Here is a 26,511-nt window from a genome sequence, read left to right on the forward strand (position 1 = left end):
AGTAAGGGAAACAAAAGAAGGATGTTTAGTAGGAATTAAAATTCTTGGAGAAGAAATAAGAACTTTGAGGTTTGCCGATGACATTTTAATTCTGTCAGAGACAGCAAAGGACCTGAAAGAGCAGTTGAACGGAATGGACAGTGCCTTGAGGATATAAGATTAATATCAACAAAAGCAAAACGAGGATAATGGAATGTACTGGAATGAAATTGGATGATGCTGAGGGAACTAGATTAGGGAATGAGACTCTTAAAGTAGTAGATTACTTTTGGTATTTGGGGAGCAAAATAACTGATGGTGGTCGAAGTAGAGAGGATATAAAATGCAGACTGGCAATGGCCAGGAAAGCGTTTCTCAAGAAGAGAAATTTGATAACATCGAGTATAGATTTAAGTGTCAGGAAGTCGTTTCTAAAAGTATTTGTATGGAAGTGAAAGGTGGACGATAAATAGCTTAGACAAGAAGATAATAGAAGCTTTCGAAATGTGATGCTACAGAATAATGCTGAAGATTAGATGGGTAGATCACATAACTAATAAGGAGGCATTGAATAAAACTGGAGAGAAGAGAAGTTTGTGGCACAACTTGACTAGAAGCAGGGATCGGTTGGTAGGACATGTTGTGAGGCATCAAGGGGTCACCAATTTAGTATTGGAGGTCAGGAGGGAGGGTAAAAATCGTAGAGGGAGACCAAGAGATGAATACACTAAGCAGTTTCAGAAGAATGTAGGTTGCAGTAGGTACTCGGAGATGAAGAAACTTGTACAGGATAAAGTAGCACGTAGAGCTGCGTCAAACCAGTCTCTCGACTGAAGACCACAACAACAACAATGAAGATCTGCAGCCAAAGAATCATCGATATTGTGAACAAATGGCGTCCGTAACGTCGATTTAGTCCAATCACAAAACACTTAATGTAATTAAGATTACTAAAATATGTCAAACGCAAGCTTATGTAGTGGCACTCTAAGCCAGTCTGAATACTGATGCAGAAGGAAATTTTCACTACCATCATCTGAGCTGCAAGAACAGGTGAGGCTATAGTGTAAGGTTCTTTATCATCAGCCTTGCCATCAATGTACGGCATTAAATTTCAAACCTCTTCACAGTTTTCCATCAAGTACGGCCATGCGACGCTGCTGATGCTAGTCTGTCCACCAGATAGGGACATTAAGCTCGGTGGTCCGCCTGGAGTACACTGATTGTTTCACCCTCTCTCTTCTCTCATAGTCGTACAATACAAATACGCCATCGCACATGTTACGTGCCAGTTTACCTCAAAATGTCAATCAACATATTTCAGAAGTTATTTGCGCATCCCCATGGTCAGTGTCACCCCTTTTACCCTGCATCGTAACTTTAGACAGCCCTGTTAGCTATCACCTGTCTTCCCTTCCTTTTATTACAGTGAGGGGCCTGTTATTTTCTGCAGCCTTGGAAACTTCCTAGTTGGCTTGAGCAACGTAGTTACTTAAAGGACCTGGAAGGGTAATAAAAGTGTTTGGAGCCCTGAGAGCCCTCTTTCAGCGCAAGGAGACAGCTCAGAATTCACTTCGGCCCATCTTTACACACTGACCAGCCCAAGAGCCCGCCTACCTGTTGTAAAACTCCATTGTATGACTCCTAAAGAAATACTTTTTAGAAAGATAATGTGTGTAGACAGGTGCAGCCGCGAGAATGGAGAAGCATGATATCCACCATTCTGGCCCACAGGTGACAGTTGGAATGGACCGACCGCCTTATCATCTTCTGCCAATGGCGTCACTCGTATGTGGTATGGAAAAGTGTGGGGTCAGCACACCATTCTCCCCACCTTTGTCCGTTTTCTTGATCTTGGAGCTCCTACGTCCCACACTAGTAGGTCGTCAATAGGCATCATGAGGCTGAGGGAACCCCTCTCCAGTCCTCGCAAGAACAATCCATGACAGTACCGGGAATCGAATCCGGTTCCCTGCATAGCAGCCAGACAAGCTGGCCTCTTAGCTACGGAGACTGACTCCTCTAGTTGGCCAGCCGCTGTGGCCGAGCGGTTCTAGGCGCTTTAGTCCGGCACCACGCGGCTGTTACGGTCGCAGGTTCGAATCCTGCCTCGGGCATGGATGTGTGTGATGTCCTTAGGTTAGTTATGTTTATGTAGTTCTAAGTGTAGGGGACTGATGACCTTAGATGTTAAGTCCCATACTGCTTAGACCCATTTGAACCATTCTCTAGTTGAAGGCTGCTTCAATACTCATGAGCGCAATCTGTATCCTTTCTTCGTCCATTTTGGAGCCCCAGGTTACTTTTCTGAGACATATTTTGGCTGAACTGACCATTGTCTCTCAGAAACCTCCCCGCCAAGCAACACACTGGCTATAGAATTCCACATTATTCTTTGTTGTGCGAGATATATTGGTGGGTCTTATCATTATGGACGGCCGTTCACAGTACTGTTACCTCTTCGTTGACTGCATGGAATGTTTGGGAATTATGACTGTAGATGTGTGTGAAACACCGTGTCTGCTAAAAGTCTTTGTAGTTCTTGAGTTGTGGAATAGCTCTAGGAAAAATGGCTCCAGTCATAACACAGGCGAACAGTAGAATATAGCATTTAGTTGTTCTTCCTACATAGGCATCCTAATCTCTGTAAAATCAAGGACAGTGACTTGGAAGTGTCTGTGTGGTTTTATCCATTCGTCTGGCAGTGGGGCTATATTTATTTGCTGAAGAGGAATGAAAAATCCGAATGTGTTAACTGTAATGTGAGCATTGTTCCACGTGCTTCTCAATGGCAGGTGGACCATCTGAAGTGAGTGTGAAGCAATGAATGAAGACAAAGATATCAACTGCCAGTGGATGATTCGAAACAACTTCCAGTTTTAAACTGTCGATCAGTGACATGCTGATGAAGCTACCCTGGCTACCACTACCTAAAACACAGCGTGTGATTCTCTCACACTTGTGCACCCTGGTACATACATACAGGCTGGCTGGAGGTAAGTCGATGTGGTATTCATATCGCAGACTGAGCTGCGTTCGGCAAGAATGTCTAATGAAGCAGAATACTCTGAATTTCCGCAAGCCAGCTAGTGGCAGTTTTAATTCAAAAAGAGACAAAATGCTCTTTCTTTCTTAACACATTTTCTGTATAACCCACATTGAGGCCAAGAAAGCACCTATTATTGTATCTCAGAATCTTGAGGCCGTCATGAATACCCTTCACCTTCTTGAAATCTTCTGGTCAGCAACTACGCTGTTTGCAAAACACACAGTAGTCTACTACCTTCTGTATGAACATGGGTACCGTACGTCCAGACCTGATTGAACGCTGAGGGCTGTTTTAGACGGCATAGTGATAGTATGCAGTTTTCCCATGACACGTTTGCGCCATTAGTGCTCCATATATTTCTTCTAACAAGAAATCCATCTATTTCAGGATGTTCCCTTCTGACAACTGTTCCCCCTTCGCTTGAATTATCCAGCATCGACACATATCTTACGAGAAAGTGCAAAGTATCTTGGAATTAAAACTCGTACCATAAGCCTCTGTGTATTCCCCTAGTGACTGCAGAGCTTGATTGTGCTTATTGCATTCAATATTCGACAAGTTAAGAGAATCTGGGGGAATCAGATGTTACAGATCTTCCAGATAGTGAAGATGCGCCAGGATAATTGGATTCCTGTCACCGTATCAATATATAACTTTTCCTTGATTTGTCAATTGGCAGATGTAATTACACTGATGTCTTGCGCCAAATTCTTGGATTTCCTTCCAGATGCCCATGAATAAATATATGTTTCGTAACAATTGACAAGTTAAGTCTGTAACAACACTACATTGACTCTCTGTCCTGTACTGAATCGGCCGAAGCCGGGTCCCTTTAAATCTGTTACCAATGTTGTTTTGCTGGGGAGCTTCTTTTTATTGCATTTATCCATTATTCCTAACTGTTTATCTTATTTGATATGTAAGATTATTCAGTACGCTTTTTATACGAAAAAATGTTCACTCCAGAAAACTAGGCGTCTTAGTATTTCTTATGATCAATTCAAATAAAAATGAATACATTGGTATATCTTGCAAAATGAAAATTATCTAATGAAACAAATCACTATATGAACACGTATTTTGTTAACGTCCTCGTATGGTCAGAGAAAACCTTATTTATTTGTCTAAACAGTGAAGATATGTATGTTTGGTGTACGATCGTCTTTGGATGTTATCGCTGGCGCCATGTGGGCTAGTGATTATTAATCGGTTCCGTAAGGTCATGGCGTATGAACACTGTTTGTTGAAACTGTTAAAATTGTGAACCTAAAAGAAAGAGCAATGTCAGTTAAACTATTTCAGTGTGTCCAACTTACGTCATGCTAATGTCTTTATTCGACAGTAATGGGTAGATAATTGCGGCCCCTGGACTATTACTGCAGCCATCGAAAAGATAAGTAGCGATTGAATTTTTTATATAACTACGTGAGACAGTGCTTCTTCACTAGAGTTGTATGCTGCAACTTTTTCCGTTTATTGTCCGTAATACCATTGTAGAGGGTTCAAAATGGTTCAAACGGCTCTGAACCCTATGGGACTTAACTTCTGAAATCATCAGTCCCCGAGAACTTAGAACTAATTAAACCTAACTAACCTAAGGACATCACACACATCCATGCCCGAGGCAGGATTCGAACCTGTGACCGTAGCGATCGCGCGGTTCCAGACTGTAGTGCCTAGAACCGCTCGGCCACTACGGCCGGCTGTAGAGGGTAGCTATGAAGTCTGCCTCGACAGAGGGCTCGAAATGTTCGCAGAAACGAAGCCAGTGCTTGATGTTACCGGAAATGGCTATAATTTGCTCAGTGGCAGTCGAACACCGTAGCTACACGGATGTGTAAAAACCCCAGGAGTCATCCTGTAGGCGGTGGCATCTGAAAATCTTCCCCTCACAAGGGAACCTCCCCATCGCACCCCCCTCATATTTAGTTATAAGTTGGCACAGTGGATAGGCCTTGAAAAACTGAAAACAGATCAATTGAGAAAACAGGAAGAAGTTGTGTGGAACTGTGAAAAAATAAGCAAAATATACAAACTGAGTAGTTTATGGGAAGATAGGCAACGTCAAGGACACTGGGAACGCTGGAGCGCCGTGGTCTCGTGGTAACGTGAACAGCTGCGGAACGAAAGGTCCTTGGTTCAAACCTTCCATCGAGTAGAAAGTTTAATTTTTTATTTTCAGTTTATGTGACAAACTCTTATGTTTTCAACACTTTTTTGGGAGTGATTATCACTTCCACAAGAAAACCTAAATCGGGCAAGGTAGAAGAATCTTTTTACCCCTTCGCCAAGTGTACAAGTTAGGTGGGTCGACAACATATTCCTGTCATGTGACGCACATGCCGTCACCAGTGTCGTATAGAATATATCAGATGTGTTTTCCTGTGGAGGAATCGGTTGACCTATGTCCTTGGGATCAAATGTTTTCGGTTCACATTGGAGAGGCACGTCCTTTCGTCTACTAATCGCACGGTTTTGCGGTGTGGTCGCAAAACACAGACACTAAACTTATTACAGTGAACAGAGACGTCAATGAACGAACGGACAGATAATAATTGTGCAAAAATAAAGAAAATAAAATTTTCACTCGAGGGAAGACTTGAACCAACGACCTCGCGTTTAGCAGCTGCTCACGCTACCACGGGACCACGATGCTCCTCAGCTCAATTTGTCCATGATGTTGCCTATGCGACCAGTGGACTACTCAGTTTGTATATTTTACTAATTTTTTTCATAGTTCCACACAACTTCTTCCTGTTTTCTCAATTGATCTGTGTTCAGTTTATCAAGGCCTATCCACTGTGCCAACTTATAACTAAATCTGAGGGGGGTGCGATGGGGAGGTTCCCTTGTCAGTATTGTATTTTGCCTCCAGAATCTCTCCCCTTTACAGAGTTTTTATAGGCTTCACACGCTAAGATGTGAGCTTCGAATTCTGCGTCGTGAAGTAAGTTTTGGACAACGTCATCCAAGGTCGTTAAACTATCGATTGTTTCCAGAAATCGATTGCTAACGTGTTCTATCTCAATATTGGGCGTGAAATCGTGAAAAAAATTATTTAACTAGCGAAGCGTGTAGTACTGGAATGTGTTTCTCATTTACTTTTCAGCTTGAAGAGACTATCCGTTGTTCAGTATCTTTGCCCATGTTTAGTTGTACATGTGACGTCGATGAAAGGTGGCACCACTGGACAAGCCTTAATGTTAAACGTTCTCACTAGAGGTCAGTGCACGTGTTACGTAGATGAAAAATTATTCTTCTACCTTCTGCCTTCTACTCAAATATACGTGCAGTAAGCTGAGAAATTTCAATACCGAATGCAAGTAAACTGAAGGTCGCCATGTTTAAATGACTTAGCTGAGAGCGGGCGTTGTATGTTACACAAGGAGTTTCAGAGTTTAGTCCTATAAATCGATGTACAAGTCCTCATGAATTGCTGCAGGTGTCTCAGAAATTACAAAATATTCCGTCCCTCGTGTTGTCACACGTTTAAGACGAAAAAATGATTAACGTCAGTCAACATGGAACTTTATTTACTCAGAATTTGCAAATCACGGAAGTTACATAACAACATTAGTTAAAATGCAGAGATACAGATACAAATCCATAGATACTGTTTGGTGATATCGCACAATGTAAGTAATGGCCTCTGAACACGGAACACTTTATAGCACAAACATCGCATGAGTTTTCACTTCTGACAGAAATTACTCATTGAGACAATTGTTGTTATTGTTTTTTCGTGAAAGGAATACATGTAGATTACATAATATTGTTAACGTAATTTGTGTCTCTTGTACTCTTTCACCTTATCTCTGTAAACTTCCCTTATACACTCCTGGAAATGGAAAAAAGAACACATTGACACCGGTGTGTCAGACCCACCATACTTGCTCCGGACACTGCGAGAGGGCTGTACAAGCAATGATCACACGCACGGCACAGCGGACACACCAGGAACCGCGGTGTTGGCCGTCGAATGGCGCTAGCTGTGCAGCATTTGTGCACCGCCGCCGTCAGTGTCAGCCAGTTTGTCGTGGCATACGGAGCTCCATCGCAGTCTTTAACACTGGTAGCATGCCGCGACAGCGTGGACGTGAACCGTATGTGCAGTTGACGGACTTTGAGCGAGGGCGTATAGTGGGCATGCGGGAGGCCGGGTGGACGTACCGCCGAATTGCTCAACACGTGGGGCGTGAGGTCTCCACAGTACATCGATGTTGTCGCCAGTGGTCGGCGGAAGGTGCACGTGCCCGTCGATCTGGGACCGGACCGCAGCGACGCACGGATGCACGCCAAGACCGTAGGATCCTACGCAGTGCCGTAGGGGACCGCACCGCCACTTCCCAGCAAATTAGGGACACTGTTGCTCCTGGGGTATCGGCGAGGACCATTCGCAACCGTCTCCATGAAGCTGGGCTACGGTCCCGCACACCGTTAGGCCGTCTTCCGCTCACGCCCCAACATCGTGCAGCCCGCCTCCAGTGGTGTCGCGACAGGCGTGAATGGAGGGACGAATGGAGACGTGTCGTCTTCAGCGATGAGAGTCGCTTCTGCCTTGGTGCCAATGATGGTCGTATACGTGTTTGGTGCCGTGCAGGTGAGCGCCACAATCAGGACTGCATACGACCGAGGCACACAGGGCCAACACCCGGCATCATGGTGTGGGGAGCGATCTCCTACACTGGCCGTACACCACTTGTGATCGTCGAGGGGACACTGAATAGTGCACGGTACATCCAAACCGTCATCGAACCCATCGTTCTACTATTCCTAGACCGGCAAGGGAACTTGCTGTTCCAACAGGACAATGCACGTCCGCATGTATCCCGTGCCACCCAACGTGCTCTAGAAGGTGTAAGTCAACTACCCTGGCCAGCAAGATCTCCGGATCTGTCCCCCATTGAGCATGTTTGGGACTGGATGAAGCGTCGTCTCACGCGGTCTGCACGTCCAGCACGAACGCTGGTCCAACTGAGGCGCCAGGTGGAAATGGCATGGCAAGCCGTTCCACAGGACTACATCCAGCATCTCTACGATCGTCTCCATGGGAGAAAAGCAGCCTGCATTGCTGAGAGAGGTGGATATACACTGTACTAGTGCCGACATTGTGCATGCTCTGTTGCCTGTGTCTATGTGCCTGTGGTTCTGTCAGTGTGATCATGTGATGTATCTGACTCCAGGAATGTGTCAATAAAGTTTCCCCTTCCTGGGACAATGAATTCACGGTGTTCTTATTTCAATTTCCAGGAGTGTATTACAAGAAACAACCTGTGTTGTTTAATTGAGTGTGTATTAATTTTATACAAGCTTGGTTCGATTCATTCCTTAAATTGTGACTTAATACTTTTGTATCCTTACACTGTCATCATATTACCATTATCCTGCACAGCACATAAGTTACCTGCTGAAAGATAAACTATGGTATAGAAACAAGAATTATAAAATTCGCAAGCTGAGATTTCTTCAGTTCTTCCTTTTCATTTTTGATTTTTGCCTCATTGACTTTTAAATTTAAATTTTATGTTATCGTTTTGCATTTCATTCTTTTCGAATGACTAAATATACATTATTGTGATGTGTTCGACGGACTGTTATGCTGAAACTTCCTGACAGATTAAAACTTCTTCTGAAACTGCCGGACCGAGACTCGAACTCGGGACCTTTGCCTTTCGCGGGCAAGTGTTCTACCAACTGAGCTACCCAAGCACGACTCATGCCCCATCCTCACAGCTGTAGTTCTGCCAGTACCTCATCTCCTACCTTCCAAACTTGTGCTTGGGTAGCTCAGTTGGTAGAGCACTTGCCCGCGAAAGGCAAAGGTCCCGAGTTCGAGTCTCGGTCCGGCAGTTTCAGAAGAAGTTTTAATCTGTCAGGAAGTTTCATATCAGCGCACACTCCGCTGTAGAGTGAAAATTTCATTCTAGACTGTTATGCTGTTCAGGGTTCATCAAGGGGTTAAAGGAGGGAGCCTCCCCGAGGGTTGTTCTGCTGATAATATGCTGACACAAAGGATCGGGCGTACTCTGGGCTCTGGGCAACGTTAGGAGACACACTAGCGGCAGATCCTTCCACCACCAGGACAACAAAAATGAGAATCCCAAAAGGCTTTTATCAGATCCAGCTCTGAGAATAGTCTTCATTAACTTCGAAGGAATATCATATGAGAAAGAAGCTCTGCTGCCAGACATCTGAAAACATAAATTGTGTCTTTCTTTTGATATAAGAGGCCCACAGAAGCCACAATGAGCCGAGGCCAAAGGTAAATGGAATGAAATTGATCGTTCAATATGGTAGCGCAATATTCGCCAAACCGGACCTTCTAATTCTATACATAAATCTAACGGCAGAAAATGATATAGAAGTTTTGACCGCTGAAGTCCAGTCATGCACAATAAAATCATTGTATAAACCACCAAAGACAGACTTCAGTTCCAAGGAACCAAATAATTTCTGTCGCAAACCAATAAAACTGGTTATGGGTGATTTCAGTTGTCATAGGTCATCATGGGGCTACAGGGACACGGATAAGAATGGAGAAGACCTTGAAGATTGGGCCGAAAGCGGGAAACTCAAGCTTGTACACGATCCTAAGAAACCACCCTCTTTCTACAGCGAAAGGTGGCGCTCCGGATATAACCCTGATAACATCTTAGTAAGTGAACATATATAGCACACCAGTCGAAGAAAGATGTTATGGAATCAATCCCACATTCTTGACATGGCCCTGTAATCAGTTCTGTGGAAGTAGCTGTGGTGCCACAAAGAGTCCCATTCAACAGACGATTTAATTTTAAGAGAGTACAGTGAAATAATTTCACAGAAGATCTGGTTAAGGAAGTGGAAAATGTGGAAGTCATCCCAGAAATGTGTGGCCAGTTTATCAACCTAGTGAAAACCATATCACGAAGACACATCCCTAGGGGGATGCAGAACTACATATATTCCAGGACTTAAAGATTCAAAAGCACTGCTGAAGAAATATGAACAGCTATTCAATGAGGACCCCTTTTCTGAAGAAACAATTGGAACATATCTGCCTCCAGAAGGAAAAAGTGGTGCAATCTAGTGACAAAGATAGACATGAAGGATAGCAGTGATAAAGTCTGGAAACTCTTGAAAAACCTCAACGATGACCACACTAAAGCTCCCGCTGAAATGGCTAATGTAGCTCCTGATCAAGTAGCTAATCACCTGGTATTAAATGGAAAAACGAAAAGAAGTTAAGTCAAGACCAAACTACAAAGATATGCTGAAGAAAATTATTTTACTGCCTGCCCTTTCACATCAGCAGAACTAGAGGACGCCATGCGTTGCATGAAGAATAACGAAGCTCCAGAATTAGTTAATCTACGAGTAGAACAAATGAAGAGGTTCAGACCAGACCAGACACTAAAAAGTGGATTTTAAATCTAATTACCAACTGCGTTTCTAAACTACAGGCACCCAAAATCTGGCGTAAAGCGAAAGTGGTAGCCTTACTGAAACTTGGGAAAGATTCGACAGATCCCAAGAACTTTCGACCAGTCTCTTTTCTGTGTCATCTATACAAACTGTTGGAAAGAATGATTTTGAACCTCATATTAGGTTATGTAGATCAGAGCGTAATCAAACAACCGGCAGGATTTCGGCCAGGAAAATCATGTTGTGGCCAGATCCTAACTCAATTCATAGAGAACGGATACGAGAGAGGGCAAATTATAGGTATGGCATTCGTGAACCTAAGAGGAGCGTACGATAATGTAAATCTCGGCCATCTGATAAGGAAGATTTATACAATCACCAAGGACTATCAATTAATGCAGTTCACCCAATGTTTACTTTAAAATAGGCAGTTCTTTGTAATCCTGAACAACAAGAGAAGTTTCCTTAGGGTGATATCTTAACCGATTAGAAAATCGCCCATAATGGGCGCCAGATATGGTTAAAAAATCCTCTGAAATCTGTTTTTATTTGAGAAGGGCTGTTTGCTACAAAAGGACGTAACGAAATTGGGAGCTAGAGAAGTAAAGGGTAGAGTGAAGTGATGAGCAAAGACAAAGTTACTTACAACTTTCTAGAACTCGTAAGGTACTTGAAGTTAGTTTGGAATGTGAGCACAAATGCTTTGTTAGACAGTAGTAGGTGACACCGGTTTCGGAAGCGAAGGTCGGGCTATGATATCACCGCTAATACTCACACGCGTGACGAGCAGGAAACACTAAGGTTAAAATTTGAAATTTAAATAGAAAATGCTATTAGCATGTAAGACACGCACGGGCCATGAACAGGCTGTCTGTCTAGCTTTCAGTCGTACTAGTAAAAGCAAACAAATGAGCCCACAGCTTTCCCTAACAGATCAGGAGGCATCAGCAGCATTCACTTGCACCAATGGTTCCTGGTTCGAGGTTATACTAGCCACAACATCTTGCTTATCCGAATGTGTCTTAGTGTATATTATACAAGTAAAACAAATGTACCTCGTCATGTTGTCGACTGTACAAGTTCTAAGTGCGTAGGTGCAGAGAAATTTTACAAAATTCCTACGCACAACTCACACAGTTGCTATATATTGTGAGAATGAAGTTTCCGAGTGGTTAGTTAGATGATATCACAAATACCCTTAGTAGGGTTCAGACTATGAATCTGGCCGGCTTGACTGTTACTAATTTTACTATCCTCCTATCAACATGGGACCTTCAAATCTCAAGGGACATCAGATTAACTCGAACAGGTCTGCTGGAGAAACAGATGGTGAACAGAGGAAATAATGAGCTGTACCTAACAACTTTCAGTGTGCTTTCTCTCTGACAACAATTTGTCACACAGTGGCCATTCCAACGCATCAGTTCTTCACATTCTAACACGTGTTCGACCTAATTAGAAAAGGGGGGGCTTAGAGCATCATTTTCATATGAAGATTCGAGAAGAATTTAGTGTTAAATACACTGCTAGCCCCGGCATCTCGCAAGTTCATTAACTTGTTCCATGTTACTGGTTCAGTAGGATTACATTCTGAGGACTAAACTGAAGCGTTCCCTGCCTTCTACTCTCGGATCTTCCCTGAGGTCGCACGAACTCCCGGAATCGCCTGACGCACGTGGCAAATCACGCTACGCAGTTCTTCGTCAATTAATTAGGAAACGTTTAAAGGTGGAACCAATTCTCTGCAGAACTATTCTTAGAAAATAGACGCAGACGGGGTCGTCAGCCTCTATTTGATCCGTGAGAGAGGATTATAGTTTGTGTGAGCTATAGCGGCTTATGCTGTTGATGAAAAGCTCTCGGGATTCCTGCATGGTGGTAATGTTAAAATATAGCGGCATTTCGAAGAGTGTCGATCACATCATGTCCTGGCGAAATAGGAGATGATGGGTATGATACTCTTCGACACATCGCAGTATTTTAACATTGGCACCTGCTTGGATATCCGAGAGCTTTTCATCAAGGTTTAAACTTGTCACAACTGCAAATCAATTATTAATACCCCATAGTTATCTAGCTGCATTCAACTAGATTCCGAGATCCGACTACTCGACTGCAAAACATCACTGTTAACAGTCAATACATCACGTTCGACTGGTTCCGAATAACTTTCGTCCATAATCCCCGCCAAGTCTAAATGGGACTACTCATCAGGTGAAAAATAACTCGAAAAGACTACCCTCTAAGTTTCCACGGAAATAAGGTATTGGCTTTGATACCAACTTTCAAAAATCGCCACTTTTCCTAAACACTACCTCCTGGCAGCTAATGACTGCACGCTCAGCTGTGTGGCCTGTTCATACCGAGCGCATGCGTCATTACTAAAATCAAAACAATCTCTTACAAAGTCGAAACTGATTCATCAGAATCCTGTGGCTGTGCATGGAATTGCAATTGTGAACCAAACTTTCTGTATTTAAAATAATTGTATGGATCACTGACGACCACCCACCCCACAATCGACACATACTGCAATCTTAAAATATCTTCTCTGTTCCACGACATGCATCCTACATCCAGGAGGGATCCCGACTGGCTCATTTATTTCTTGAATACCAACAGCTCCTCGAAATACTTTAAACACTGAAGCTACAACCGACCAGCATCAGGAGCAGACTGCAGGAATTGGTCATTTCCTGTCTCCACTAACAGCATTCCTCAGCAAAGTGCTGATTTCTGCCAGGAACTTTTTTGCAATTTATTTACGATCAGTGTTGGAAAACAGCTAAAAATCATGAGGCGTTAGCAATCTAGTAGGTTCTGACCACAAATAATTATAGACGGTTTATAGAAAGACCAAAACATCAGCTCCAGACCCTTCAAATTCTCTACGAATGAGTGTCAAGAACCTTCTCTGCTCCCTTGACAGCCACGAGAACGACCCCAACAGACAAATAGGACCGGTGTGTTACAGTGCTCTTGAGGAGCTCATAAAGAGCATCACTTTGGCTCAACGTGTCAAAATTTTGAAACTACATGTTCGTGCAGCCTTCTGTGGATCATACAATTTCCATTGCAATATTGTTTCCTGATGTGATATAACTTGACCATCCCAAACTAAAAAGGTGACAATTATTTGCAATAATTTCTTTATAAAATTAAGAGATGGAAGTTTTATTTTCTGTCCGTTAATGACATTGTGGATATGCAGATCAAAAATAATGTATATAGACATAAATATTTGTTGTATGTTTGTTTTCCTTCTATGCTTTCTTGTACCATTCACCCAACTGCGGTGAAACATGGGTGAGCAGTTATGAGCACGCCCGCGAAGGTTTTTTGTGGTGGTGAGAACCATCTACCACGCATAAGAATGAAGCTGGGCCGCGCGGGATTAGTGGAGCGGTCTAGGGCGCCGCAGTCATGGACTGTGCGGCTGGTCCCGGCGGAGGTTCGAGTCCTCCCTCGGGCATGGGTGTGTGTGTTTGTCCTTAGGATAATTTAGGTTAAGTAGAGTGTAAACTTAGGGACTGATGACCTTAGCAGTTAAGTCCCATAAGATTTCATACACATTTGAACATTTTTGAATGAAGCTGGAAAGGGTGGGGGGATTGATGTAGGAGCATAGCTCAAGAACGTCTGGAACGGCTTCAATCAAATGTTGTATGTACACGACTAACTTGTAAAATAATTTGTATAAAAGTATTATAGGATAATGTACACCAACCATCTTGTAGCCTTTGGGTATTGCTGCATGAAACTGTCGCAGATCAGCAAAGGGGCACCGACTAACACTGTTCCCTAACAGATCACACACCTATCAACCTCCTGCTCCAGGTGTCGGACTTCGGGCCTTACAGCGGGCGTTCCTCGCCCATTAAGGAACTGATTTATAAAAGGGGCAGTATCGAAACTCCAAACACCGAAACTCGAGATAATCTGGGGAAATAAAGATTCAAAAAGGGACCGCATTAATGAGAGGTACCCCTGTCACAAGTTTCCGTAAATTATCAGTCACAGAATGTAGTAGCCGCATGCAAGCAATAGATTTGCTGTAGGAGAAGTTGAAAGTACGCAAGTTCACACAACAAAATCGCCTTTATAGAAGAGACACATTCTGAGAGCACAGTCCCACTCTCCAAGCTCACTTTCGTTAAATAAAACGCGAGGCCTTAAGAATTTACTGTGCCCTTGAGCGAAAGTAATAGTAGTTTCCTAAGCCTTTTTAAGATACTGTCAGTCTTACATCCGTTTTCGAGTTATTTTTGAGACCGTTTTCCGTTACAGCTGAAAGTGTCCTTGTGCATATGGAGATGTAACTGATTAACCTGCAAGGTAATTCTCGTTTTGTTGACATTCCTTTTCTTTAAAACTGTGCAGGACGTCTGTATCGATGTCCTGAGGAAGAGTTCCGACGTCTACATAATAAGGTTGCAAAAGTGCTGCAACATTTCGATCGAAATTTTTATGTGAAAGGTCTTTTTTTCGCTTTTTAAACTAAATAAGTCACGTTTCCGTGAGTGCGAAAATCTGTGAAACTGTCTGTGTCTGTCCGTATGCTCGCAGTTTGTACCAGATAAAAATTATATTCTGTCTTCAGCGCGACAAAAACAAGTAATACTGAAAAATCTGTATTATTTGTGTACTATGTTGTTGCGAAGTGTGAAATACAAAACCAAGTCGTATCCAATGCAACTGCACTGCCATTTATATGTGGCGCATTCGCAGTTTCCTCTCTCTACCCCAATTCACGGTCAAACAGTGTAGCACGGCGGGGGGGAGCTGTGCAGGAGGCTGACTGATGTGGCACTTCCGCCTAGACGAGGCTCGCTAGCAGAATTCGCTGAATTCTTGGCTGCCTAGAAATCTACTCCGCAGGAATCAGTATGGGTTTCGAAACAGACGGTCGCGCTATTCGTCCACGAGATTCAGAGGGCCACAGACACGGGTCCCCAGGTAGATGGCGTGTTTCTTGACTTCCGCAAGGCGTTTGATGCAGTTCCCCACAGTCGTTTAATGAACAAAGTAAGAGCATATGGACTATCAGACCAATTGTGTGATTGGGTAGAAGGGTTCCTAATTAACAAAACGCAGCATGTCATTCTCAATGGAGAAAAGTCTTCCAAAGTAAGAGTGATTTCAGGTGTGTCACAGGGGAGTGTCGTAGGACCGTTGCTATTCACAGGATATATAAATGACCTTGTGAATAACATCGGCAGTTCACTGAGGCTTTTTGCGTGTGATGCTATAGTATATCGAGAGGTTGTAACAATGGAAAATTGTACTGAAATGCAGGAGGATCTGCAACGAATTAACGGTTGGTGCAGGGAATGGCAATTGAATCTCAATGTAGACAAGTGTAATGTGCTGCGAATACATAGAAAGAAAGATCCTTTATCATTTAGCTACAATATAGCAGGTCAGCAACTGGAAGCAGTTAATTCCATAAATCATCTGGGAGTAGGCATTAGGAGTGATTTAAAATGGAATTTCCATATAAAATTAATCGTCGGTAAAGCAGACGCCGGACTGAGATTAATTGGAAGAATCCTAAGGAATTGCAGTCAGAAAACAAAGGAAGTAGTTTACAGTACACTTGTTCGCCCACTACTTGAATACTGCTCACCGGTGTGGGATCCATACCAGATAGGGTTGATAGAATAGATAGAGAAGATCCAACGGAGAGCAGCGCGCTTCGTTACAGGATCATTTACGAATCGCGAAAGCGTTACGGAGATGACAGATAAACTCCAGTGGAAGATTCTGCAAGAGAGACGCTCAGTAGCCCGGTACGGGCTTTTGTTGAAGTTTCGAGAACATACCTTCACCGAAGAGTCAAGCAGTATATTGCCCCCTCCTACGTATATCTCGCGAAGAGACCATGAGGATAAAATTAGAGAGACTAGAATAGAAGGGAGAACCGATAGAGGTACTCAAGGTACCCTCCGCCACACACCGTCAGGTGGCTTGTGGAGTATGGCTGTAGATGTAGATGTAGATATACTCGTAAACGTTTGTCGTGGCCCGCCCGGTTGGCCGTGCGGTCTAATGCACGCCTTTCCGGGCAGGAAGGAGCGCTGGTCCCAGGCACGAATCCACCCGGCGGATTTGTGTCGAGGTTCGGTGAGCCGACCAGCCTGTTGATGGTTTTTGGGCGGTTTTCCATCTGCGTTTTCAAATACGGGCTGGTTCTCTTTATTCCGTCTCAGCTACACTATGTCGCCGATTGCTGCGCAAACACGTTCTTCACGTACGCGTACACCACCATTACTCTACCACGCAAACATAGGGGTTACACTCGTCTGGTGTGAGACCTTCCCTGGGGGGTCCATCGGGAGCCGAACAGCACAATAACCCTGGGTTCGGTGTGGGGCGGCGAAGGGGTGGAGTGGACTGCGGTAGTCGTCGTGGGGTTGTGGACCACTGCGGCTGAGGAGGGGCGGCGCCTCTCCGTCGTTTCTAGGTCCCCGGTTAACATAACATAACAAAAACGTTTGTCGTAAATCCCTCTGCAGCTTGTGAAGTTGGTAATGTTCCATCACCTTCATATACTCAAATTTCTGATCCCTGTATAATAAAAGCATATTTTGAACTTGAAATCTCGTTAATAACCACGTCCATCAGCTTGAACTTCGTGCCTCGATTATTAGCTCTTTGATACGCAAAAATGAACATGCTGCATGTTTTCTCTAAAACATATCGAAGACAGTTTTCTGGGTGTGGTAGTGTGTCATTTTGTCAACAACTGTCAGTCATGATACCAACTTTTCGGCCACAGTTACAGTGGCCTTCTTCTCGGTCTGAGGAGTACATCCGGAAGAATGTCACTCACTCTAAGTGAGGTCTAAACGTTGGTTTCATCAATGACCGTTATTTACAATATGACGTGGTACCATGGCCAGAGAACTTTCATCCTGAGTGACTCCGGCAGCAGAAGACTAAGCAGTTGTGCCCAATGGTGACAAAGATTATTGGACAGTGATGTGCACACATACAACTGGCGGCAGTATCGCGCACACACGGAATAAAAGGGCAGTGCATTGATGTAGCTGTCTTTTGTACTCAGATGATTCATGTGGACACGTTCCCGACTTGATTATGGCCGCACGGCGGGAATAAACGGACGGTGAACGCGGAACAGTAATTGGAGCTACACGCATGGGCCATTCTACTTCGGCAATTGATAGGGAATTCAATATTCCGAGATCAACAGTGTCAAGATTGTGCCGAGGATACCAATATCCAGGCATTACCTCTCACCACGGACAACGCAGTGGCCGACGGCCTTCACTTAACGACCGACAGAAGCGCTGTTCGAGTAAAGTTGTCAGTGCAACCAGACAAGCAACACTCCGTGAAATGACAGCAGATATCGATGTGGGGCGTTTCCAGAGTCAGATGTGGACTCTGACCACAATCTATTGGTTATGAACTGTAGATTAAAACTGAAGAAACTGCAAAAAGGTGGGAATTTAAGGAGATGGGACCTGGATAAACTGACTAAACCAGAGGTTGTACAGAGTTTCAGGGAGAGCATAAGGGAACAATTCACGAGAATGGGGGAAAGAAATACAGTAGAAGAAGAATGGGTAGCTTTGAGGGATGAAGTAGTGAAGGCAGCAGAGGATCAAGTAGGTAAAAAGACGAGGGCTAATAGGAATCCTTGGGTAACAGAAGAAATATTGAATTTAATTGATGAAAGGAGAAAACACAAAAATGCAGTAAATGAAGCAGGCAAAAAGGAATACACACTGTTGTGGATTGGCAAGAGAGCCAACGCACTATGACAGGAAGCCGAAAGGCACGCGTTTTAGCTCACGCAGGCTGGCGTGAGGTCTGGAACAGGTCAAGGAAATTATACTAACAAAAAACGTACGTAGCTGCTGGAACACTTAACTTTAATCCATAATTGGTGAACATCGCTCTTTACGGTACATGTTTTACAGCATCAATAGTAACTGGTAATGGCGCCTTGCTAGGTCGTAGCAAGTGACGTTGCTGAAGGCTATGCTAACTATCGCCTCGGCAAATGAGAGCGTAATTTGTCAGTGAACCATCGCTAGCAAAGTCGGCTGTACAACTGGGGAGAGTCCTAGGAAGTCTCTCTAGACCTGCCGTGTGGCGGCGCTCGGTCTGCAATCACCGATAGTGGCGACACGCGGGTCCGACGTGTACTAACGGATCGCGGCCGATTTAAAGGCTACCACCTAGCAAGTGTGGTGGTGTCTGGCGGTGACACCACACAAACGTCTCAAAAATGAGATCGACAGGAAGTGCAAAATGGCTAATCGGTCATGACTAGAAGACAAATGTAAGGCTGCAGAGGCTTATCTCACTAGGGGTAAGACAGAAACTGTCTACAGGAAAATTGAAGAGACCTTTGGAGAAAAGAGGACCACTTGCAAGAATATCAAGAGCTCAGATGGAAACCCAGTTCTAAGCAAAGAAGGGAAGGCAGAAAGGTGGAAGGAGTATATAGAGGGTCTATACAAGGGCGAGGTACTTGAGGGCAATATTATGGAAATGGAAGAGCATGTAGATGAAGATGAAATGGGAGATATGATACTGCGTGAAGAGTTTGACAGAGCACTGAAAGACCTGAGTCGAAACAAGGCCCCGGGAGTACACACATTCCACTAGAACTACTGACAGCCTTGGGAGAGCCATTCCTGACAAAACTCTACCATCTGGTGAGCAAAATGTATGAGACAGGCGAAATACCCTCAGAATTCAAGAAGAATATAATAATTCCAATCCCAAAGAAAGCAGGTGTTGACAGATGTGAAAATTACCCAACTATCAGTTTAATAAGTCACACCTGCAAAATACTGACGCGAATTCTTTACAGACAAATGGAAAAACTGGTAGAATCCGACCTCGGGGATGATCAGTTTGGATTCCGTAGAAATATTGGAACACGTGAGGCAATACTGACCCTCCGACTTATCTTAGAAGCTAGCTTAAGAAAAAGCAAACCTACGTTTCAAATGTTCAAATGAGTGTGAAATGTTACGGGAGTTAACTGCTAAGGTCATCAATCCCTAATCTTACACACTACTTAACCTAAATTATCCTAAGGACAAACACACACACCCATGCCCGAGGGAGGACTCGGACCTCCGCCGGGACCAGCCGCACAGTCCATGACTGCAGCGCCTAAGACCGCTCGGCTAATCCTGCGCGGCAAACGTACGTTTCTAACATTTGTAGACTTAGAGAAAGCTTTTGATAATGTTGACTGGAATACTCGCTTTCAAGTTCTGAAGGTGGCAGGGGTAAAATACAGGGAGCGAATGGCTATTTCCGATTTGTAATGAAACCAGATGGCAATTATAAGAGTCGAGGGACATGAAAGGGAAGCAGTGGTTGGAAAGGCAGTGAGACAGGGTTGTAGCCTCTCCGCGATGCTATTCAATCTGTATATTGAGCAAGCAGTAAAGGAAACGAAAGAAAAGTTCGGAGTAGGTATTACAATCCATGGAGAAGAAATAAAAACTTTGAGGTTTGCCGATGACACTGTAATTCTGTCAGAGACAGCAAAGGACTTGGAAGAGCAGTTGACTGGAATGGACAGTGACTTGAAAGAAGGATATAAGATGAACACCAACAAAAGCGAAACGAGGATAATGGAATGTAGTCGAGTTACCTCGGGTGATGTTAAGGGAATTAGATTAGGGAATGAGACACTTAAAGTAGTAAAGGAGTTTTGTTGTTTAGGGAGAAAAATAACTGATGACGGTAGAAGTGGAGAGGATATAAAATGTAGACTTGTAATGGCAAGGAAAGCGTTTCTAAAGAAGAGAAATTTGTTAACATCGAGTATAGATTTAAGTGTCAGGAAGTCGTTTCTGAAAGTATTTGTATGGAGTGTGGCCATGTATGGAAGTGAAACGTGGACGATAAATAGTTCGGACAAGAAGAGAATAGAATCTTTCGAAATGTGGTGCTACAGAAGAATGCTGAAGATTAGATGGGTAGATCACATAACTGATAAGGATGTATGGAGCAGAGTTGGGGAGAAGAGGAGCTTGTGGCACTACTTGATTAGAAGAAGCGATCGGTTGGTAGGACATGTTCTGAGGCATCAAGGGATCACCAATTTAGTATTGGAGGGCAGCGTGGAGGGTAAAAATCGTAAAGGGAGCCCACGAGATGAATACACTAAGCAGATTCAGAAGGATGTAGGCTGCAGTACGTACTGGGAGAAGAAGAAGCTTGCACAGGATATAGTAGCATGGAGAGCTGCATCAAACCAGTCTCAGGACTGAAGACCACAACGACAACAACATCGATATGGGATTTCGAAGAACCTATCCGTTTGGACAGTGCAGTGAAATTTCACGTTAATGGGCTATGGCTGCAGACGACTGACGAAAGTGCCTTTGCTAGCAGCTTAACAATCCTAGCAGCGCTTTTCCTGGGCTCGTGACCACATCGACTGGACCCTAGACGAATGGAAAACCATGGCATCGTCAGATGAGTCCCTATTTCAGTTGGAAGAGCGGATGATAGGTTTGAAATCTGGCGCAGACCGCATGGAGCCGTGGACCCAAGTTTTCAACAAGGCACTGTGAAAGCTGGTCGTGGCTCCAATACGATGTGGGCTGTGTTTGCTTGGAATGGACTGTATCCTCTGGTGCAACTGAATTGATCATTGACCGGAAATGGCTACGTTCGACTACTTCGAGACCACTTCCAGCCATTCATGGACATCATGTTCCCAAATAACGATGACATTTTTATGGATCACAATGCTCCATGTCAAAACATTCTGGAAAATTTGAGCGAGTGGTTTGGCCACTGAGTTCGCCCGACAGGAATCCCATCGAACATTTATGGGACAGCATCAAGAGGTCAGTTCATGCCCAACATCTTGCACCGGCAACACTTTCGGGTATAGAAGCAGCATGGCTCAATATTTCTGCAGCGGATTTCCAACAAGTTGTTGAGTCAATGCCAAGTAGAGTTGCTGTCCTCTGCCGGGCAAAATGGGGGTCCGACAGATATATTAGGAGGTATCCACCTCAGATTATAAATCAAAGAGAGATTATGCTCTGAAAGCCAATCAATAACTCTTATCAGACAGTATTTACATTTTGTTTCGTCGCAATCACAGCACTGCCGTACTGCGGCTAGCGCGCTGTTTGTCTCCGACCCACCATTAAACCGACGGCAGACTTCGAGTGCTGCGTAGGTGGGGAACAGTTTTAAGAAGGGTCGCGCTGTAATTCACGAAATGGACAGCTCTCTGGCCGCGTGGCTTGGGCGCCGGAGCGGCCGTTAACCAGTGCGGGCGGAACGGGCGCGAACCCATTTCACGCGCAGCGGCCGCGGGAAGCACGGCGGCAACAACAAATCAAGGCGAGGCGAGGCGAGGCGAGGCGAGGCAGCGCCGGCCAGTTCCATTAGCGGGCCGCGGCCGTACGTCAGCCGCGCTGTCGGCGGCTCTCCCCTGCTCCACGCTGCGCTCCTGGAAGGGCGCTGTTACAAGCCAGACGCTGCTCACCAGCCAGTGACCATCCGCGCCACTTAACGGGGTGCTCTCCCTGCGAGAACATATTGTCACTTTTACTTCCATAATTTTTTGTTTTTCGAGTATTCAGAAGACAGTGGAGTTTGGCACGGGCGCTGCAACGGATGTTTCGTGCACAACACTATTTACCCCGAGATATGCGACGAGTATCGGGGGTGGTTTATACTGTGTATCCATACTGTAAAATTAAACTGAACTCCTTTCCAACAGGCCTCTGAAGGCCCTGCGGCACTGGCGTTGTCCATATTCTACCAGGTGGAAACTCACAGTAGAAACCCAGGCAATCCCCGAAGCACAGATTCAAGCTCCAATCCTGCGAGGGTCTGGGGGGGGGGGGGGGGAGAAGAGGAATGGCTTTCATAGTATGATGCTGACGACCAGCCACATAACCCCTATTTTAAAACGTGCCACAAATGCCTGGAGATTTAATAATCATTACAATAAAGTACACTGATGAGCCTAAACATTGTGATCGCTTGGTCAGTAGTGCATTGGCCCACTTAGTCCAATACATCAGTGGTACTGCCTCATAGGGATAAAAAAAGTTCTTACCAAGGTTTCTGGTGGTCCAAGACCAAAAATAACTACTCAAGTCGTGCAATTCCCATATATTTACGGGCAGGGTTTTTTGACGCCAATCTCGTACCCAATACTGTCTCACATAAGTACTATATTTATGATTATTCTCAACCCAAGAACATATTTTTTCACAAGTGTCAGATTTAAAACCAAGATTTCAGTTCTTTTGTTTCCCCCATTTAAAAATGTAGCTATATCTGTGAACGAAGTTTTCATTTAATTTAAAAAAATAATTTATTTACTCGAAATTTAATATTAAATTATAAATAAATAACCCAAAAATTCTTTTTAATTTATCATCAACTTCTGAAAAGATTTTAGTATAACGGTCTGCAAGAGTAATTTTATATTTATCATATAAAAGTAATAAAACTTTTTCACCATATTTAGTTGTCAAAATTCCAGCTTTTGAAATATTGTAAGATTTGATTTTTTTCCATCTCTTATAATTTGGTGAACACTTCTGCACAACCATTACTATAACTTGTAACCTCCCCCTCACTTATCGACCTTAATGACAGTGAAAAATTAAACCGCGTGTACCTAATGGAAATTTGGGAAAAGCAATCGTCACCGAAGTTAATCTGTCGGTAAAGGGGGAGGAAAGGGTTACATCTAAATGAAAGGAAAAATGCAAATGAAACTGGTGGAAATTAATTTTGAAAAGTGTTAAAGTTAATAAAGAAAGTAAATGTGCGGTCGTCACGTTAACAATTAATTGGCGCTAATTAGATATTTGAGATTTGGGGGAAATTACGGTCGCCAGTCCTAAGGACAATTACTATAGTAACTGAAAAAGAAAGGTTATTACACATATAATTAGCACTAGAAGCGTGGCAACTGAAGGTTGACACGTGTAGTGTGAAAACTGAAAGCTTGTCAGAAGTAATAAATTTCGCTACACTCTTACTTAATTTAGCAAAAGAATTAATAAAACCGGAAAATCGAAAGGTAATTTAGTGACTAAAGTTAATAGTGAGCTTTCTTTCTGAAGCACATCGAAATTCAGTAAGATACGGTTAGTCTTGGACTACCTCAACAATCATTTCAAAAGCTACTTGAATCTACGCAATTTAGAAATAAGAGATTTGACTTTGAACTTGAATAAAATGATTCTGAACAATTAACAATAGTAAAATTTAGTACGTACCAAGCTGAGCTGCAGTCACAGGTAAGCTAAAATACGGCAACAAAACTCGCACTCTTAATTTGTGCTTGTGTAATCTAAATATTGTAGCCAGCTATGAATACCTTAACTGAACTTTGAAATTAAAGCAGTGAAACCGAATGATGCTGGCGTTTGAATTTCAACGACACTCGTGTTCATTCCGGAAAAGGAAGGGACCCTGCTTGGTAATGCAATTGGGACAACGAGCAACAAAGGTTCATGCTACGTTGCTGTAATTTTGTGATTTGAACAGTTTGAAAAGCTGAGGTCTGCCATACAGTTCTAACACTTTACGTGCTTCCAGTCTTCCTTGTTGGTTGATTGAAGGTTTGAAGCCGTCGATCGAGGAGGAGGCGACAGTCACTCATTGTCGGCCGTCACTGTTGCAAAAGCTGGATGTTGGCGCGCCTTCTTCTCGACACGGTCACCAGGCGAAACGGGCTCTTGATGTGCGCCAGCTAATGCTTCCCGTCCGCGACACCGTGTCAGAAACTATCATAGCAAGTCGAGCGCAATTACATGCTGCCAAACCCCGAAAGCGCGGCAACTCGCGGGAGCGTCACACAACCCATCTGCTCCACTCGCTACTCCAGGCAGACTCGCTCTCTTCCCGCGCTCCACGCGACAGAGTTAACACTACCAAAGATCCTAAACACTTTTGTTCTCCACACGACCTATCGATGTATTCGTTCGATAGCATAGTTTTCCCTAGGCCAGACCCAGCGTATAAATACAAATAATATTCACAAAACAAACCAACATAAATGCATTATATATATATATATATATATATATATATATAAACAGTAAAACAATTACAATATATAAAGAGACAGAAATGTCATATCTTCAGGTGACAAAATAAGAAAAAATCTATAGTCCAATAGATGGAAATAGAAGGATATGCATTTCCAGCGTTACGAACTGTTAAGTTCACTTACCAAATTTTCAATACTGCCATTCATGTCCACTTTGTTTTGCTTTTATTTATACAGAAAAAATTAAATTAAAAGAAATAAAAAATTTAAATATTTAGATTTACAGAAATCAAAACGTTTAAAGATCAAATTAGATCAAATTAAAACACCAAATAAACATAAGGAAAGATTAGTGTTTGTTGTTTAATTTTTATATAAATACTACAAGTCGTTGCTGATTGACTGGCCTCTAATTCGCGATACATCTTTATATATCTAATTTAACTGTTTCGAATTTCTCTGGAATGATTATATTATTCTGTTTAAAAAAATCTAGCCTTAATGGTGGACATTCTAAATTAGGTCCAACTAAACTCGCTTTATATTTACTAGTACTGTAATATCCAAAAATATAACAGACGAATTAAATTTTCATCTTCTGCACAATAAATGTGGTCAACATTATAGCCTATATAAGTAAATTGTAACAGTAACCATTCCTTTTCTATAATTTTCTTCGTTATACATTATAGCCTATATAAGTAAATTGTAACAGTAACCATTCCTTTTCTATGATTTTCTTCGTTATACAAACAAATGCATCTGTCTCTCAAGGTGCAACACCTTTAGGAATAATTAGTTTTTCCATTTATTGTAATTAAAGTTATTTATAATTCATTTTTTGTAATTAAAACTATTATATTAAAAATTTTAGTTATATATAGATTAAGATAAAAATGCTAAAATTATAGATCAATTTTACAAGAATAAAATACATTACCAAGATACAAGAGAAAAATTAACTAGTTTCTTAGATGAAGGATACCAAGTGAAATGTTTGGATTTAATTTTACTAAAAAATGATTGGATAAAAATTAGTGTTTACGTTAAAGAAAGCGATGTGAGTGAACTTAACAGCTATAGTAATGGTTGTGCAGAAGTGTTCATAAATTATCAGAGCCGGAAAAAGAATCTTACAACATTTGAAAAGCTGAAATTGTGATAAAAAAATATGGTGAAAAAGTTCTATTACTTTTAGATGATACATATAAAATTACGCTTCCAGACTATTATACTAAAATCTTTTCAGAAGACGATGGTAAATTAGAGAAAATTGTTGTATTAAATTGTATTTATCGAGGTAAAACACAAAATAAAGATCGTTCGATTGATGTTACTGAATGTGGATAAATTTTAAAATTTTAGTTATTTGAATTAATTTTTTTGTATATTAAATTTTAACTGAATAAATTTATTTTTTTATATTTAATGAAAATTTCGTTCATGGATAAAGATAAATTTTAAAATGGGGGAAACAACAAAAATAAAATATTCGTTTTAAATCTAAGAATTTAAAAAAATGCTCTTTTGTCCAGATATACAACTCACATAAGTTTCATTGGGCTCGAATCAGTCGAATTTGCTCACGAAGACATCAATTAGAGTTCACATTAGGCTCCTCAAACCAATGTACTACTGTCCCGACCTTGCGACACGGACAATTATTCTACTGGAAGATGCCATCGACGTCGGAGAACACATCAGGTACGGAGGGATGCTCGTAGACTTCAACAACGTTAACGCAGTTCAGTGCTGTCATGATGTCATCGATTACCAATACATGACTCATGGTTAGACCAATTGGATAGCTTAATACTGCCTGCGTCTGTGATGAAATGCATATGTCGAGCAGCGCATCTGGGACAAGCTGTCGACCTGGTGTAACAAGAAATGTGGTCCAGTCGACTGGCCGACAGATTGACATTGATCGACAGTCCACTATCGATGATCCCGCTCTCAGTATAATGGTAACTGACACTGTGAACATGGGAACACGTCTGCTGCTGGGCTCCTTGTCGAACAATGTTCGCTGAGTGGTGGG

At 42.8% G+C, this 26,511-nt stretch overlaps 1 non-coding gene across 1 annotated transcript; it reads left to right on the plus strand.

Annotated features, from left to right (window-relative positions):
- The first annotated feature begins 8,803 nt into the window (after positions 1-8,803).
- On the plus strand, positions 8,804-8,878 carry Trnas-cga. The gene has a single exon. It is a non-coding gene; the product is annotated as a tRNA-Ser (tRNA).
- The last annotated feature ends 17,633 nt before the right edge of the window (positions 8,879-26,511 follow it).

The sequence above is a fragment of the Schistocerca piceifrons genome, chromosome 3 (assembly GCF_021461385.2).
Source record: "Schistocerca piceifrons isolate TAMUIC-IGC-003096 chromosome 3, iqSchPice1.1, whole genome shotgun sequence".
Lineage (NCBI taxonomy): Eukaryota > Metazoa > Arthropoda > Insecta > Orthoptera > Acrididae > Schistocerca > Schistocerca piceifrons.